This window comes from Pseudophryne corroboree, chromosome 1, assembly GCF_028390025.1.
Source record: "Pseudophryne corroboree isolate aPseCor3 chromosome 1, aPseCor3.hap2, whole genome shotgun sequence".
In the NCBI taxonomy this organism is placed as follows: Eukaryota; Metazoa; Chordata; class Amphibia; order Anura; family Myobatrachidae; genus Pseudophryne; species Pseudophryne corroboree.
This window is the reverse complement of record NC_086444.1, coordinates 1067575670-1067591547: the sequence shown is the minus strand read 5'-3', so window position 1 is coordinate 1067591547 and position 15878 is coordinate 1067575670. Positions and strand designations below refer to the sequence as shown.

Genomic DNA, 15878 nt, shown 5'->3' with positions numbered 1-15878 from the left:
TACCACAATATAGTGTGGAATAATACCCCTTTCCTTGTTGTAGGAGGGGTACTTTGATTATCACCTGCTGGGAATACAGCTTGTGAATTGTTTCCAATACTGCCTCCCTGTCGGAGGAAGACGTTGGTAAAGCAGACATCAGGAGCCTGCGAGGGGGAGACGTCTCGAATCTCCAGTCTGTACCCCTGGGATACTACTTGTAGGATCCAGGGGTCCACTTGCGAGTGAGCCCACTACGCGCTGAAACTCTTGAGACGACCCCCCACCGCACTTGAGTCCGCTTGTACGGCCCCAGCGTCATGCTGAGGACTTGGCAGAAGCTGTGGAGGGCTTCTGTTCCTGGGAATGGGCTGCCTGCTGCAGTCTTCTTCCCTTTCCTCTATCCCTGGGCAGATATGACTGGCCTTTTGCCCGCTTGCCCTTATGGGGACGAAAGGACTGAGGCTGAAAAGACGGTGTCTTTTTCTGCTGAGATGTGATTTGGGGTAAAAAAGGTGGATTTTCCAGCTGTTGCCGAGGCCACCAGGTCCGATGGACCGACCCCAAATAACTCCTCCCCTTTATACGGCAATACTTCCATGTGCCGTTTGGAATCTGCATCACCTGACCACTGTCGTGTCCATAAACATCTTCTGGCAGATATGGACATCGCACTTACTCTTGATGCCAGAGTGCAAATATCCATCTATGCATCTCGCATATATAGAAATGCATCCTTTAAATGCTCTATAGTCAATAAAATACTGTCCCTGTCAAGGGTATCAATATTTTCAGTCAGGGAATCCGACCAAGCCACCCCAGCGCTGCACATCCAGGCTGAGGCGATCGCTGGTCGCAGTATAACACCAGTATGTGTGTATATACCTTTTTAGGATATTTTCCAGCCTCTCAGCTGGCTCCTTGAGGGCGGCCCTATCTGGAGACGGTACCGCCACTTGTTTTGATAAGCGTGTGAGCGCCTTATCCACCCTAAAGGGTGTTTCCCAACGCGCCCTAACTTCTGGCGGGAAAGGGTATACCGCCAATAATTTTCTATCGGGGGAAACCCACGCATCATCACACACTTCATTTAATTTATCTGATTCAGGAAAAACTACAGGTAGTTTTTTCACACCCCACATAATACCCTTCTTGTGGTACTTGTAGTATCAGAAATATGTAACACCTCCTTCATTGCCCTTAACATGTAACGTGTGGCCCTAAAGGAAAATACGTTTGTTTCTTCACCGTCGACACTGAAGTCAGTGTCCGTGTCTGTGTCTGTGTCGACCGACTGAGGTAAATGAGCATTTTACAGCCCCTGACGGTGTTTGAGACGCCTGGACAGGTACTAATTTGTTTGCCGGCCGTCTCATGTCGTCAACCGACCTTGCAGCGTGTTGACATTATCACGTAATTCCTTAAATAAGCCATCCATTCCGGTGTCGACTCCCTAGAGAGTGACATCACCATTTCAGGCAATTGCTCCGCCTCCTCACCAACATCGTCCTCATACATGTCGACACACACGTACCGACACACAGCACACACACAGGGAATGCTCTGATAGAGGACAGGACCCCACTAGCCCTTTGGGGAGACAGAGGGAGAGTTTGCCAGCACACACCAAAAACGCTATAATTATACAGGGACAACCTTTATATAAGTGTTTTTCCCTTATAGCATTTTAATATATATATATACATATCGCCAAATAAGTGCCCCCCCTCTCTGTTTTAACCCTGTTTCTGTAGTGCAGTGCAGGGGAGAGCCTGGGAGCCTTCCCACCAGCATTTCTGTGAGGGAAAATGGCGCTGTGTGCTGAGGAGAATAGGCCCCGCCCCCTTTTCGGCGGGCTTCTTCTCCCGTTTTTCTGAGACCTGGCAGGGGTTAAATACATCCATATAGCCCCCAGGGGCTATATGTGATGTATTTTTAGCCAGAATAAGGTACTATCATTGCTGCCCAGGGCGCCCCCCCCCAGCGCCCTGCACCCTCAGTGACCGCTGCTATGAAGTGTGCTGACAACAATGGCGCACAGCTGCAGTGCTGTGCGCTACCTTATGAAGACTGAAGAGTCTTCTGCCGCCGTTTCTGGACCTTCACTTTTCGGCATCTGCAAGGGGGGTCGGCGGCGCGGCTCCGGGACGAACCCCAGGGTGAGACCTGTGTTCCGACTCCCTCTGGAGCTAATGGTGTCCAGTAGCCTAAGAAGCCAATCCATCCTGCACGCAGGTGAGTTCACTTCTCTCCCCTAAGTCCCTCGTAGCAGTGAGCCTGTTGCCAGCAGGACTCACTGAAAATAAAAAAACTAACAAACTTTTACTCTAAGCAGCTCTTTAGGAGAGCCACCTAGATTGCACCCTTCTCGGCCGGGCACAAAAATCTAACTGAGGCTTGGAGGAGGGTCATAGGGGGAGGAGCCAGTGCACACCACCTGATCCTAAAGCTTTTACTTTTGTGCCCTGTCTCCTGCGGAGCCGCTAATCCCCATGGTCCTGACGGAGTCCCCAGCATCCACTTAGGACGTCAGAGAAATAAACAATATATGTTAAGTATTAAATAAATAAAAAATATCTTCAACAAGTCAATATAAAAATAAATCTATTGATTGATTAATCTAAAACACATACTACTCCATATGCAATAAAGACATACCACCACAAATAATAAGACCATGCACTCAGGACTTCATTGTTAGTTCATAAACAGTAGCATATTATTATTATTATTATTATTATTATTATATTTATTGCATATGGGCGTTTTAGAGGTTATAATCTGAGAGACTATTATAATGATACTAGGTGCTTCATCGCGCCCTACGGGCGCTCTTCACACCGTCGAACCCCAGCCCGCCTTGCTGGGGTTCAATATTTGTATTATATGGAGTATTACCTGCATTCCTAGGTTTGTTAGTGGTTAAATATTGCACGACGAAAGGGCGTCCAATGGTGAGGGGGGCGTAGCCCCTTGCGATGACGTGAAGAGTGGCTGCAGGGCACGATGTACAGAATGTAGCAGGTGGGGGGGGGGGGGGGCCGCAGATGAGGCAGGGAGTCTGTAGATGCGGGAGAGGGGGGGGGGGGGTGGATGCAGAGGGGCGGTAGGGAGGGTATACAGAGACACAGGGAGGGGATACAGAGATGCAGGGCGGTAGGGAGGGGATACAGAGAGGCTGGGCGGTAGGGAGGGGATACAGAGAGGCTGGGCGGTAGGGAGGGGATACAGAGACGCGTGCTGTGTGCGTCGTGCTGCGGGACTGTGTGGGCGCGGCATGGCAGCAGTGTGTCAGATGTTGCGGGAGTGAATGTGTGAGCGGTGTGGCGAGGGGGTTAAGTGGCTGTACACACTGTGCCAGGAGGGAAGACAGTGTGCGTTGGTGTTGTGGGGAGGGTGGGCTGTGGTCGACCGTGCTGGGGAATATGTGCGGCCGTGCTGCGGGACTATGTGGCCATGGTGCGCCTGTAGTGTGAGCAATGTTGGCGAGGGTGGTTTTTAGCATAGGTGTGGGGAGGGGGCACGGCGGGACACAGTGTGCATGATGGCAGACAGTTTGTGTTGGCCTTGTGGGGACAGTAGGCTGTGTGCGGCGGTGTTGGGGAGTGTGTGCGGCCGTGCTGTGGGCGGCCGTGCTGCGGGACTCTGTGGGGGCGCCATGGCTGAGGTGTGTCAGATGTTTGCGGGGGTGCATGTATCAGCGGTGTGGGAAGGGTGTCCGCTGTACGGCCGTGCTGGCGTCGTGCTGCGGGACTGTGTGGCCGCGACACGGCAGCAGTGTGTCAGATGTTCGCAGGGATGAATGTATCAGCGGTGTGGAGAGGGAGGCCGGCGGCAGTACACACTGTGCAGGGAGGGAAGAGAGTGTGCGTTGGTCTTGTGGGGAAGGTGGGCTGTGGTCGTCCGTGCTGGGGAATCTGTGCGGGCGTGCTGCGGGACTATGTGCCCGTTGCGCGGCTGGAGTGTGACCGATGGGTGCAGGGACGGCAGAGAGTTTGTGTTGGGCTGGACAGTAGGCTGTGTGCATACATGGTGTGGTCGGCGTGCTGCGGGACTATGTTCCCGCGGGCCGGCAGCAAAGTGCCAGATGGTGTAGGGGTTGTGGGGGGCGGGGGGGGGGGGGAGAGGAATTGGCATTGTGGGCTGCGGGTGTTTTGTCTGCCGTGGTGGCTGCGCGGCCGTGGTGCGTACCCCTGGCAAGGCAGGATATGGGTGTTGTTGGTGGGATTGTTTGGCGCCTGTGTTTGGTGCAGTGCTGCATACCTGGCACTGTGCTGCGTCCTGGTTGGAGATGGTGGTGGGATTATGTGGCTGCTGCTCAGTTCTGCTATGCAGGGCAGGAGCTGCTAACTCCACCCAGGCCTGTAACTCCACCCAGCGTTAGAGGGCCAGGCACAGACAAGGCAAATATATAGGAGATACTCTATACTCAATAACATAGCCCCATATAACTATAGATGGAGGTTAGAATCATTACTCCATACTTCAAGAATACAAAGCTTCCAACAGAAGGTTTGGAATAATATACACTTCACCACTCAGCGCAGATATATACATCCAACAAACCCTGCTGGAGAGACGTTCTCATGACAGATGCATATCCAAATGAAACATTTCATAAACAACAATAATGAACCTTTCTAAATACATAAAGAAAATGATCCGACAATCTGTTCACTATAATTTGCCCAAAGAGGGTACAACAAGGATACCCCATGTAATTGGAAGAACAGATATCTATATTTAAATAGCAGAAGGATGACCTTATGAGTGACATATTTCTATGATGCCATTGTCTGAGCATCATATTCCAAATTAAAGGTCTTGGTCAGTAGATTTGCAGAAAAGTATTGGCGTTGTAATTGTGCTCTGGAAAATGTAACAGTTGGTGAACTCTCCCTGTGCACCTGCTGGGTGACCTGGAACATGTGACCTGCTGGGTGGTCTGGAAACTGTGACAGATATTTGCAGCCACCCACTAAGTAGGGATTTTTCTAAATTCGACTCCTACGGGTGTGAAAAAAAGCTAGTTATTTATTATTATCCTTTAATTATATGGCGCCACAAGTGGTCAATAACAAATTACACAGTACATAAACAGAAACTGTATGAACAAAACAAGAAAAAAGTGACTTATACTACAAAACACTGCAGGACATGCACAAGGTTTATAAATATTTCTGAATCAGCAGCAGGGCCGGCAACAGAAATCTTTTGGCCTGGTGCACATATATCCTGCACGGTGCCCCAAATTAGATTATATGCCAACAAGTGCCCCCAAATCATAGTATATACCACACTATGACACCAAATTACATTATATGAACAACTGTGCTCCAAAATCACATTATATGCCACATGGTGCCCCCATACCACAGTATATTCTACACTGTACGCAAGTATTACATTATACGTCTCATGGTGTCTCCAATTGAAGTTGTACATGAGTTCCCCAGATCTTAATAACAGAAAGATAACCCAATGCTGCAGAAGAGCATGTTGGTCACCTCTGTTTCACAACCTCAGTGAAAAGCCTGTGTCTGGCGAACTGTGTGGAGACCTCACAGCCAGTGGCGCCAAGAGAGGGAGGGAGTGGGTACAAATTACCTGGGTCCAGGTCTGATTAAGGGGCCTAGTGGGGGCCGCAAGTCACCCCCTACCTGGAAACAACAGCTATAGCTTTTCTTCTCAGCCCAGCACAGGCTGTTGTGTGCTGGGCTGCAGTGTGGCTAGGGAAGTATTTAATAAAAAAAAATATAATAATAATAATGTCTGTATTGTTTTCTAAGGGTGCATTGCCACGCCTCCTGTGATTTGGTCATGCCCCCTGAAAAGTACCTGGGCCCAGCCAGGCTCTCAACTTCCCTGGTCACAGCCAGGCTGTAGTATCTGTGTCTGTGGCATTATATTCTGTTTTTTCCATCACTACCAGTGGTGGCACCTGTGGTGGTGAAGTTCGAGGAGCAGGCCTTAAAAAAGCATTCAACATGAAAATGAAGGGCCAACTCTAAGGTTTCTTCTGTGCTGATTCCCAATTATGAAGCTCCCAACCCTGACTGATCAGACTATCCTTTAACGCATTCTCTCAAATTTCACCTCTTCCCTATAGTTCTTTTACCCACCTAAAGATACTACCTATGGGATTTTTTTCTTCTTCAGTCCAGCCTTCTAGAAGTTTGATTTCAATAATAAGCAACTGGATGTGGCGTTGTCCACACAAGCCACCAGCTAAAGGGATCAAAATTGTCCACACTAGCCACCAGCTAATGAGGTCAGCATTGTCCACACTAGCCACCAGCTAATGCGGTCAGCATTGTCCATTCTAACCACAAGTGTTTTGACATAAAAATTATTTTCATGTCCTCAAATGAAGAGACCTAAAACAGCAGATGAATACACCATTACTGCAAAGAGTTTGCTTTCTGTGAGGACCATGGGGTATAATTTACTAAAATTCGTATCTGTGTCGATTTGGAGTGTAATTAAACACGAATGACATCGAATGTGTGAATTTACAACTTTTTGTTTTTATTACGACTCATTTACTAAGCTGTTGTATTTTGATTATTTTCATTTATCGATGTCATTCGTGGTTTTTAATGGTAGAATGCGGCCGAATGCGTCATTTGAATGTTACAGCAGTGTTTTTCCGTTCCCGGCCGCGATTTTGGTCTAACTTTAGTTTTTGTCACTCGTCCGTGATTGGTTTGTTTAGTGATGGAGGAGTGTCTGTGCTCATTACTATAAAAACGCCCCAAACCCAGTGGCGGAACTACTGCCCCCGCAGCCCTCGCGGTGGCTTGGGGGCGAGGGGCTGCGGGGGCGCCGCCACTGCTTTAGCGCAGATTGACATGCGGACGAGCGTCCGCATGTCAATCTGCTCTCACTAACCCTCCGCTGCTGTAAGGAGGGACACGGAGGGCACAGCGCTCGCCTCTCCTGTGTCCCTCCTGGGTCTCCGGCGGGTCTAATAAAGGAAGTGCAATTCGTGAGCTCTGATTGGCTCACAAACCGGCACTTCCTTTAACAGACCCGCCGGAGACCCAGGGGGAACACAGGAGAGGCGCGCGCTGCGCCCTCCGTGTCCCTCCATCACAAAACAGCGGGGGAGCCGGGGGAGGGAGGTGCACTGGGGGGAGCATATGCAGCACAGGGGGAGGTGGCTTATGTGGCACTGAGGGGGCATATGTGGCACTGGGGGGGTATATGTGTACCTGGCACATTGGGGGGGGCTATATTTGGCACCGGGGCACAGTGGCGTCACAAGGCGGGTGCAGGGGTGCGGCCCGCACCCGGGTGTGACGCCTGATGGAGGGTGACACCAAATGTCAGCTCCTCCGCACTGACAGGAACCAGGTGCTGCAGTGAGAAAGTCTCCTACAGCACCCGGCTCCTGTCACAGAAGAGGAGCCGACAGCGGACGGAGACTGGCTCTGGGGGAAGCCCAGCATCCCCGGAGATGCTGGGCACGCCCCCAGAGTGACGATTCCGGGATCCCCGTGAAGCCACGCCCCCTAAGTACAAGGTCACGCCCCCTTTTTGGCGCGATCGCGGCAGGAGATCAGGGGCGCGCACCGGGTGTCACCACACCCGGTGACGCCTCTGCCGGGGCATTTGAGTACCTGGCACTGTGGGGGAATATCTGGCACTGAGGGCATATGTGGCACTGGGGGGGGGGGGTATATGTGTACCTGGCACATGGGGGGGCTATATTTGGCACTGGGGCATGTGAGTACCTGGCACTGTGGGGGAATATCTGGCACTGGGAAGGGGGGTATATGTGTACCTGGCACATGGGGGGGCTATATTTGGCACTGGGGGCATGTGAGTACCTGGCACTGTGGGGGAATATCTGGCACTGGGAGCACAGCCCTAGCAACAAGCACTACACCCTAGCAACGAGCATGACACCCAGTGCATGAAACCCCTGGCAACGAGCATGAAACCCCTGGCAACGAGCATGACACCCTGAGCATGAAAACCCCTGGCACCGTGCATGGAACCAAGAGCATGAAACCCCTGGCAACGAGCAGGTAATTTAAAAGTAATTAGAAGCCTTACTATAGGACTTAATGTGTAATGGCCATTACAATGTGTCGCATAATGTATCACGGCAGTGGCGTCACAAGGCGGGTGCGGGGGGTGCGGCCCGCACCCGGGTGTGACACCTGGAGGGGGTGACACCAAATGTCAGCTCCTCCGCAGTGACAGGAGCCAGGTGCTGCAGTGTGAAATTCCGCTACAGCACCCGGCTCCTGTCATAGCAGAGGAGCCGACAGCACACTGAGAGCGTCTCTGGGGGAAGCCCAGCATCTCCGGAGATGCTGGGCACGCCCCCAGAGTGACGATACCAGTATCCCCACGAAGCCACGCCCCCTAGCTGTAAGGCCATGCCCCTTTTTGCCGCGATCGCGGCAGTACATCAGGGGTGCGCACCGGGTGTCACCACACCTGGTGACGCCTCTGTATCACGGACATTGCGTTGTGTGTCATAATGTGTCACAGGCATTACGGTGTGTGGCATACTATATCACGGGCATTGTGATATGTGGTATAATGTCTCAGGGGCATTGCAGTGTGGCATAATGTATAACGGGCATTGCGGTGTGTGGCATAGGGTATAACGGGCATTGCGGTATGTATCGCAGGCATTACGGTGTATGGTATACTATATCACGGGCATTGTGATATGTGGTATAATGTCTCAGGGTCATTGCAGTGTGTGGCATAATGTATCACGGACATTGCGGTGTGTGTCATAATGTGTCAGGCATTACGGTGTGTTGTATACTATATCACGGGCATTGTGGTATGTGATATAATGTCTCAGGGTCATTGCGATGTGTGTCATAATGTGTCACAGACATTGTATGTGCTATAATGTATCAGGGGCATTGCAGTGTGTAGCATAATGTATAACGGGCATTGCGATTCCTGTCGTCATGTGTCACAGGCATTACGGTGTGTGGCATAATGTGTCGGGGGCATTATGGTGTGTGCATATTGTGTCATGTGCATTATTGTGTGTGGCATAATGTCTAAGGGCCATTGCAGTATGTGGCATAATGTATACTGGGCATTACTATAAGGAGGAAAAATGACAAATAATGTAAGGGGCATGAATCAGGATTATTTTTCTTTCCTGTGGTGGCTAACGTCTGGGCGTGCAGGTTGCAAAACTGGGGTATAAGGTAGTCCTTTTCCTGCAATGCAACGCCCCTTTATGCGAAGCCACGCCCTTTTCAACGAAGCCACACACCCTTCAGCGCGCGCATGTTTATCCCTTTACTAGTGCCAATTATGGGGGATATGGGGGGGGGGGGGGTGCCAAATAATTTTTTGGCTTGGGGGAGAAAAATTTCTAGTTACGCCACTGCCCAAACCGTCCGTACCTCGTGGGTTTAGCTAGTGGAGAGGTGAGAGGAAGTGGTGTTTGGTGTTGGTGAGTAGTTTGGAGTATTTTGTGGTTTGGAGGTGGTTTTTTGAGATTGTTGAGTGTTGTACTGTGTGTAAGTGGTTTTGTCATACTTGTTGTGTAGTTATTTAAAAGTCTATTTTATTTTTTGTCTTTGTAAAAAAAATTTCAGTCTATTGTCAGTGTGTGTGTGTGTGTGTGTGTGTGTGTGTGTGTGTGTGTGTGTGTGTGTGTGTGTGTGTGTAGTGGTAGTGGAGGAGTGTGTTGTGTGTTTTTTTTTATATTTGTTAGTTGTTGTTTGTCCTGAATATGTCCCAGTCAGAGGTGAGTGAGAGGGAGGAGGTGAGGGAGGGGGAGGTTGTTGCTGCAGCCTCGAGTGATAGTGACAGTGATGGTGATGGTGCTGTGGCTCCGCGGCCACGCACCACTACAAAGACTGGGCGCAATGTTAAATTCAGCTATGCAGAGAATGTGGCATTGGTGCGGGAGCTGATGAAACATCATCATCAGCTGTTTGGGCATGATGCTGCCAAGGTTCCTTCACGCAGGAAGAGTGTTCTGTGGGGGAAGGTAGTAGTGGCAGTTAATAGTGAGGGTGTGGTGAGGAGGACCGAGGACACGTGTCGTAAGCGCTTCTACGATATCAAGCGCCGTGTCAAGGCGAAGATGGCCAAGGAGGCAAAGTCTGCCAGGCAAACAGGGGGTGGCCATCCCTTCAGAGCGTCATATCGCGATTGGGAGGAGCCTGTGCGGTCCCTTATTCCGCCTGAAGTGGTTGGTGTGACTCATGTCCGGGATTCGGATCGTCCAAGGCAGGATGGTGAGTTTGTGGTTCAATATTTACCGTATATTATTTTAACATATTTGCTTTGTCCTTAGTTGTGTGAAATGTATTGTAGCTGATTCTGTTTGTAAGTGGCTTAAATATTGTAATGTGTTGGTGATGGGTTTTTTTTTACATAAATAGTTATGTTATTTCCCATTGTTTTGTGAAGTTAGCCTGTCCCTTTTGCAGCATTTTTTTTTTTTTTTTATTTTTTTTTTTTTTTTAAATGTTTAAAAAAAAATTCCAGTTAAATGAAGAGTGACTCATGTGTTTTCATGAATGTTTAATCCATTTTTTATTTATTTTTTGTTAATGTATGTTGTTGTGGATAGGGCTTTGTGTGGAAGATGTGATTTTTGCCACCTAAAAATTTGATACTTTTAAAATTTAAATAATATATTTGTTTATTGTGAGTTATTTGTGGCTACAATTTTTATGTTTCTAACAGACTAATATTCTTGTTGTTTAAAAGTTCCACGGTTGGTTTTGTAGTTGTATAATATTGTTAATTATGCATCTTAAGGCAGCCATGTCCAAACTGCGGCCCACCAGCTGTTGTGAAACTACATATCCCAGCATGCCCTAACACAGCTTTAGCATTCTCTGACAACAAAACTGGGTCAGGGCATGCTGGGATATGTAGTTTCACAACAGCTTGAGGGCTGCAGTTTGGACAGGCCTGCCTTAGGGTATGGATTGTTTGTTGTAATTGGTTCATGATTAAAGTATACACACCGAATAAACTCAGCCATAAAAGCATAAGCCAAGTTTAGTGTAATAGTCTTAATGTTCTTCATATGTCCACATCACAATAATGTTTTGGAGTAAATATGTATTCACAATTTACTGAACATAAGGTCAAAATTCATATTTCAACAGTACGAAAGAGAGCCAGCACAGCCAGGTCACAAACCACACAGGCAAGTGATGCGGATGCTGGCGATGCAGGTAAGAATGTTGTGGGTACACATATTCTGTAAACACATATGGCTCTATTCAAGAAGCAGTGTAAAGAGTGGAGCAGTGAGTCAGTGGAGAAGTTGGCCATGGCAACCAATCATTGGCTCAGTATAATTTTAAAGTATGCAAATTATAAATGTAATGTTAATGCTGATTGGTTGCCATGGACAACTTCTCCAATGGCTCACTTCTCCACACTTTTCACTTCTTCATGAATAGGCCCCATATAAATACAGAATTATAATGTTTTTATTATCCCATAGGAACTTCATCATCGCACCGCACTCCACTAAGACAACATTCGTAGGGGCCTGGCAGTCTCCAGAAGATGGGTAGTAAGAGACGCCGTCTTGAGGCCGTACCTACACCCGCATCCTCACCACCACAATTGCGCATCTCAACTGTGTTGCCTCAGCCACCCGATGCCATTTTGGCCAGTCCACAAACCGATGAGCCTCAATCCCCTCAGCTGTCTGGTGAGTAAACCTTATTTCTTAAAATTCAATGCATTTTACACAATGTTTTCCAAAATTAAACAAAAGCACACACTCATCCTTGTAGTAAGCAACACCAGCAAACACATGTGGGTAACGTTACTACGATGGAACTTTTATTTAAGATGTGATGTTGCCCATACCAACCAATCCTATTCTCTGTAACATTAATACAGCACCTTCTCCAATATACTCCCTGCAATGTTATTGGTTGCTATGGACAATATCCCATCTTAAAAACAAATTCAATGTTATTAATTTGACCCCATGGTAAGCATTCTTTCGTGGTACACATCTCAAATTAACAATATGCGCTACATAGGTGTTGCCACTTATGCCAAACATATTTGTAAGTATATGTTTTTTCACTATAATTGAAAATGTTTACTGGTAAAGACTGACATCCTTTAACAATGTATGAGTGCATTGTTGTACACATTTAATGTATTCTGTTTTTTGGCCAAAAGGAAGCTTAAAACAGAATATGTAAAGTGTGTAATGTAGCATGTTTACAGTTCAACGTGTTTGCCCATTACGTTAAGCCCATAGCCCAACATTTACCTTAAAGATTGTTGTAATGAGTAGGAAACCAAAGAAGTGACATTTTGAAAATATAATGCCCAATATCATCATAAGTTTAGGCCACACTCTATTTATATTTTTCAACATGCATATTAAGAAGTAATGCATGTTGTCGTAAAGCACAATAAAAGCAGAAGCCCAACAGTAACTAAATTGTGACTGTCTTCAACCCCATACAGATCCAGACATCATGCCCCAGTATACCCAGCAGGAAACTGACTTGCAGCAAACTTACACACTACACCTGCAAGCAGTTGATCCTAACCAGCCACCCACGCCGGCTGACATTACTCCCCCACCCAACAAGTGAGCCCAACACCACCCCAGCCACAAATGGGACAAGACCTTTGGTCCAGTTGGACCACACAACAGGCCCAACATTATGCCTGTCTGCAAAACCACAGCCAATACCTTGCTAGTCTGCCACATTATCTACCGAGACTGAGTAGAAACTCAGGCAGACTGATTGTTCAACCTGGCAGAGTGGCCAATAGCATGGAACAAATGAGAGCAGACAACAGCCAAATGATAGGAAGCTTTCAACGCATCATGGATGAACAAAACCGCCAACAACAAGCCCTCATACAACTAATCCAGAACAATCAGATGATCACAGAAAGTATGTCCAGAATAGATGCCAACAACACAGCCGCAACACCACAACTGACAGCAAGCATCAACAACTTGAGCCAAAACATCAATTTGTTGGCAGCCCAGCAACAAGACTCAAGCTTAGGGACAACCACACCTAGCCAGACCCCAATTTCCTCCCCAGTTAGGCGATCAAGCAGAACATGCAGGGCCGTCTTTTCGTATGGGCTCAATGGGCTCTTGCCCAAGGGCCCCAGGAGTAAAAGGGTCCTAGGCTAATAGCTGAGGGTCCCCTCTTTCCAGGGGTACCAGATTTTTGAAAATCGGCCCTGGGGAACCGGAGATATCAGACTTTAAAGCAGTAGTCCCCATCCAAGTCTGTTAATTGTTCTTCCCAGCTAGATATCTAGGGTTTTGTCTGACTTAGAGTTTTTCTGAGGGTATACTCCAAAAGCTGTGACTCCCCCCTTTCAGTGGACATTGGCAGCTTGTCTCTACTATGTCCAGAACCAGAGATATCAGCCTTCAAGCAGCTGGTCCCTGCTACAGCTCCACATGCCTAATATGCAGTTTTATATTTTTGTCGGTGGGTTGCTCTGGCTACTGAAGTCTGATCCCCAAGTCCCCAGCACCTCCTGAAAGGTGGGACTCTCTAGTTTTTTTATCCCAGTTAAGCTAAGAAATCTATTTCCAGGAACTGGAGATATCTGCAGTAAAGCAAGCTGCCCTGATCCCCGGAAAATGATGAATATTAAGCCCACTCCACTATCCACCCCTCCCCTGTGTATCAAACACCCCCTATCACCCTAGAAGTCATGTATCAAGGCCCCTTCATTCAGCCCAATGTCCCCTTCTACAATTTAGCATTCTCCTTCCCGCACCATTTGTGAAGTAAAGGAGTAATTAGCAGAAATTATTTCTCCAGGTCCTACATGCTGAACGAAAGATAGAACCCCCCTATCCCCCGCGGGACATCAAAGCTGCCACTGATAACACCCCCCACCCCTACCGCTGATGCGTGGGTAGGGGCCCCAGTGCATTGCTGTGCCCAGGGGCCTACACTGCTGTTAAGACGGCTCTGAGAACATGGCCCAATGTGCCAACAGCATCCTCTGCAGCCACCAAAAAAAGCACACGAAAATGAGCAAGCAAAAAAACAAATAATAAAGTATTGTCACATATCACTCACGATTCTAGATTTGTGCCCAACACAATTATAGTGTTTAAGATAAATAAAGAATTCAAATGCTATATGTGTAATGTTTACTTTGCTATTTACTGACAGTGTAATCTGAAAATGTTATTGAGTAATTGTAAACAACATGGCTAATATCAAACAAAAATGCTTCAAACATAATTCATACATACATATATTTTATGTTTTGGGTTAGCCAATGTTGAGTTACATAAATTAAGAGTTACCTGTAAAATGACGCAAAATCAGTTACTGCCTTACCTGCCTCCCTACATCTGTACTCACACTGTGGCAAGATGTTTCTATCTCCTCTACTTGATGACTGTTTACTTCATGTGTGCAATCTATGGCACCCAGCACATTGGGCATGCCTGCAAGCTCATAGAAAGATACCCTGACTGCATGCCACTACGACTCCTGGGTAGGGAAGCAGATAGAGGCATCTATGTGTGTATACAAAGCATCCCAAACCTGAGTGGACATTTCAAAATATAAGGGGAGTGTCATGACGTGTTTAAAATACAATACTGTGTTAGAGTACATAACAGAAGCACAACTTAGACATAGAGGAGTATGTATGTGTTAACTTACCTGATTTAAAAATTTAGAAAAGGTGGCCTGTGAGATAGCAATTACATCGCCAGTCACAGCGTGAAAGCTGCCAGTAGCCATAAAGTGCAACACAGGCAGGAGTTTGTCCAGGCCTGAGACAGAGCGAGAGCGTGCTGTCTCAGGGTCTAAGTCCAGTTTGACAAGGTCATACATACGGGAAATTATGTTTGTATGTAGCCAGAACATCTGTATGAGATGGTCAACGGCCAATGTGTTAAAGTATAAACGCCCCCTAAAAAACTAGCCCTGCGCAGCTTCCGCGGAACATGGACAACCTGCTGACCATGGTCAGTTTCGTGGCCCTGGTTTATTGTAGCCTGCTGGAGCACTCTCAGGTATCCCACAGGCAAAAAAAATTAAAAACTACACACGGCAGCAGCCATTTCAGAGTGAGAGATGTTAAAAATGTGCTTGTTTCCCTTTTAAAGGGCCCAAAATGAAGGCGTGATTAATGTAGAATTGTAAACACATGTAAACACGCTTCTCAAAAGCAGGTCTATTTTTTCCAGCCTTTTTTTACGAATCGTTTTTTTTTTCACGGCCGCCAATGCACTTTCACGGTAGAGATTTAAAATACAAATGCATAGTAAATTACCGAGTTGTATACCTAAACAGCCGCGTTTGACCGATGGTGTATTCATTCGTATTTTTTAACTTTGACTTAACAAAAAATACGAATGCCCTCAACAATGCCGAGATTTTAGTTTAGTAAATTCCTGAGATGACACTTTGAAGAAAAAACACAAAATCGGTCAAAATCGGGAGCTTAGTAAATATACCCCCATGTGTTACACAATACCCACGTTATTAGGAGTTAGCAAAACCACTGAGGCACAACTATTCGCTAGAGGACAAAAACGGTGTTGATTATAATTAGCCGAATAAACTGAATCTCAGCCTCACAATTTGAATAGTAATGATCAAATAGAATTCCTAGCTCTGTTAATAAATGTGAGAAGATGGTTATTACTTATTATCATAAATTGTGCCACGACAGAAGTAGCAAGGAGGGTTGCAGGGCCTAATTCAGACCTGGTTGCTGCAGCAGCAGGGAACGCAGGCTTAAGCCCTGTGTGCGCACGCGCAGCAGACAAACTGCGCATGCACCCACAGTGAGATGCAACACAGGCGTGTCCGGACCATTTGCAGGACAGGCAGCTGTGGCTGTGTGACATCACGGGCAGCTGCAGCAGCCAAACACATGGTGGGTAGAGACCTGCTTTC

At 47.4% G+C, this 15878-nt stretch overlaps 1 long non-coding RNA gene across 1 annotated transcript; it reads left to right on the top strand.

The window, feature by feature from the left end:
* Positions 1–11039: 11039 nt before the first annotated feature.
* LOC134989654 (uncharacterized) lies at positions 11040–14019 on the top strand. The gene is made up of 3 exons (XR_010194803.1): positions 11040–11168; positions 11444–11656; positions 12436–14019. It is a non-coding gene; the product is annotated as an uncharacterized LOC134989654 (long non-coding RNA).
* The last annotated feature ends 1859 nt before the right edge of the window (positions 14020–15878 follow it).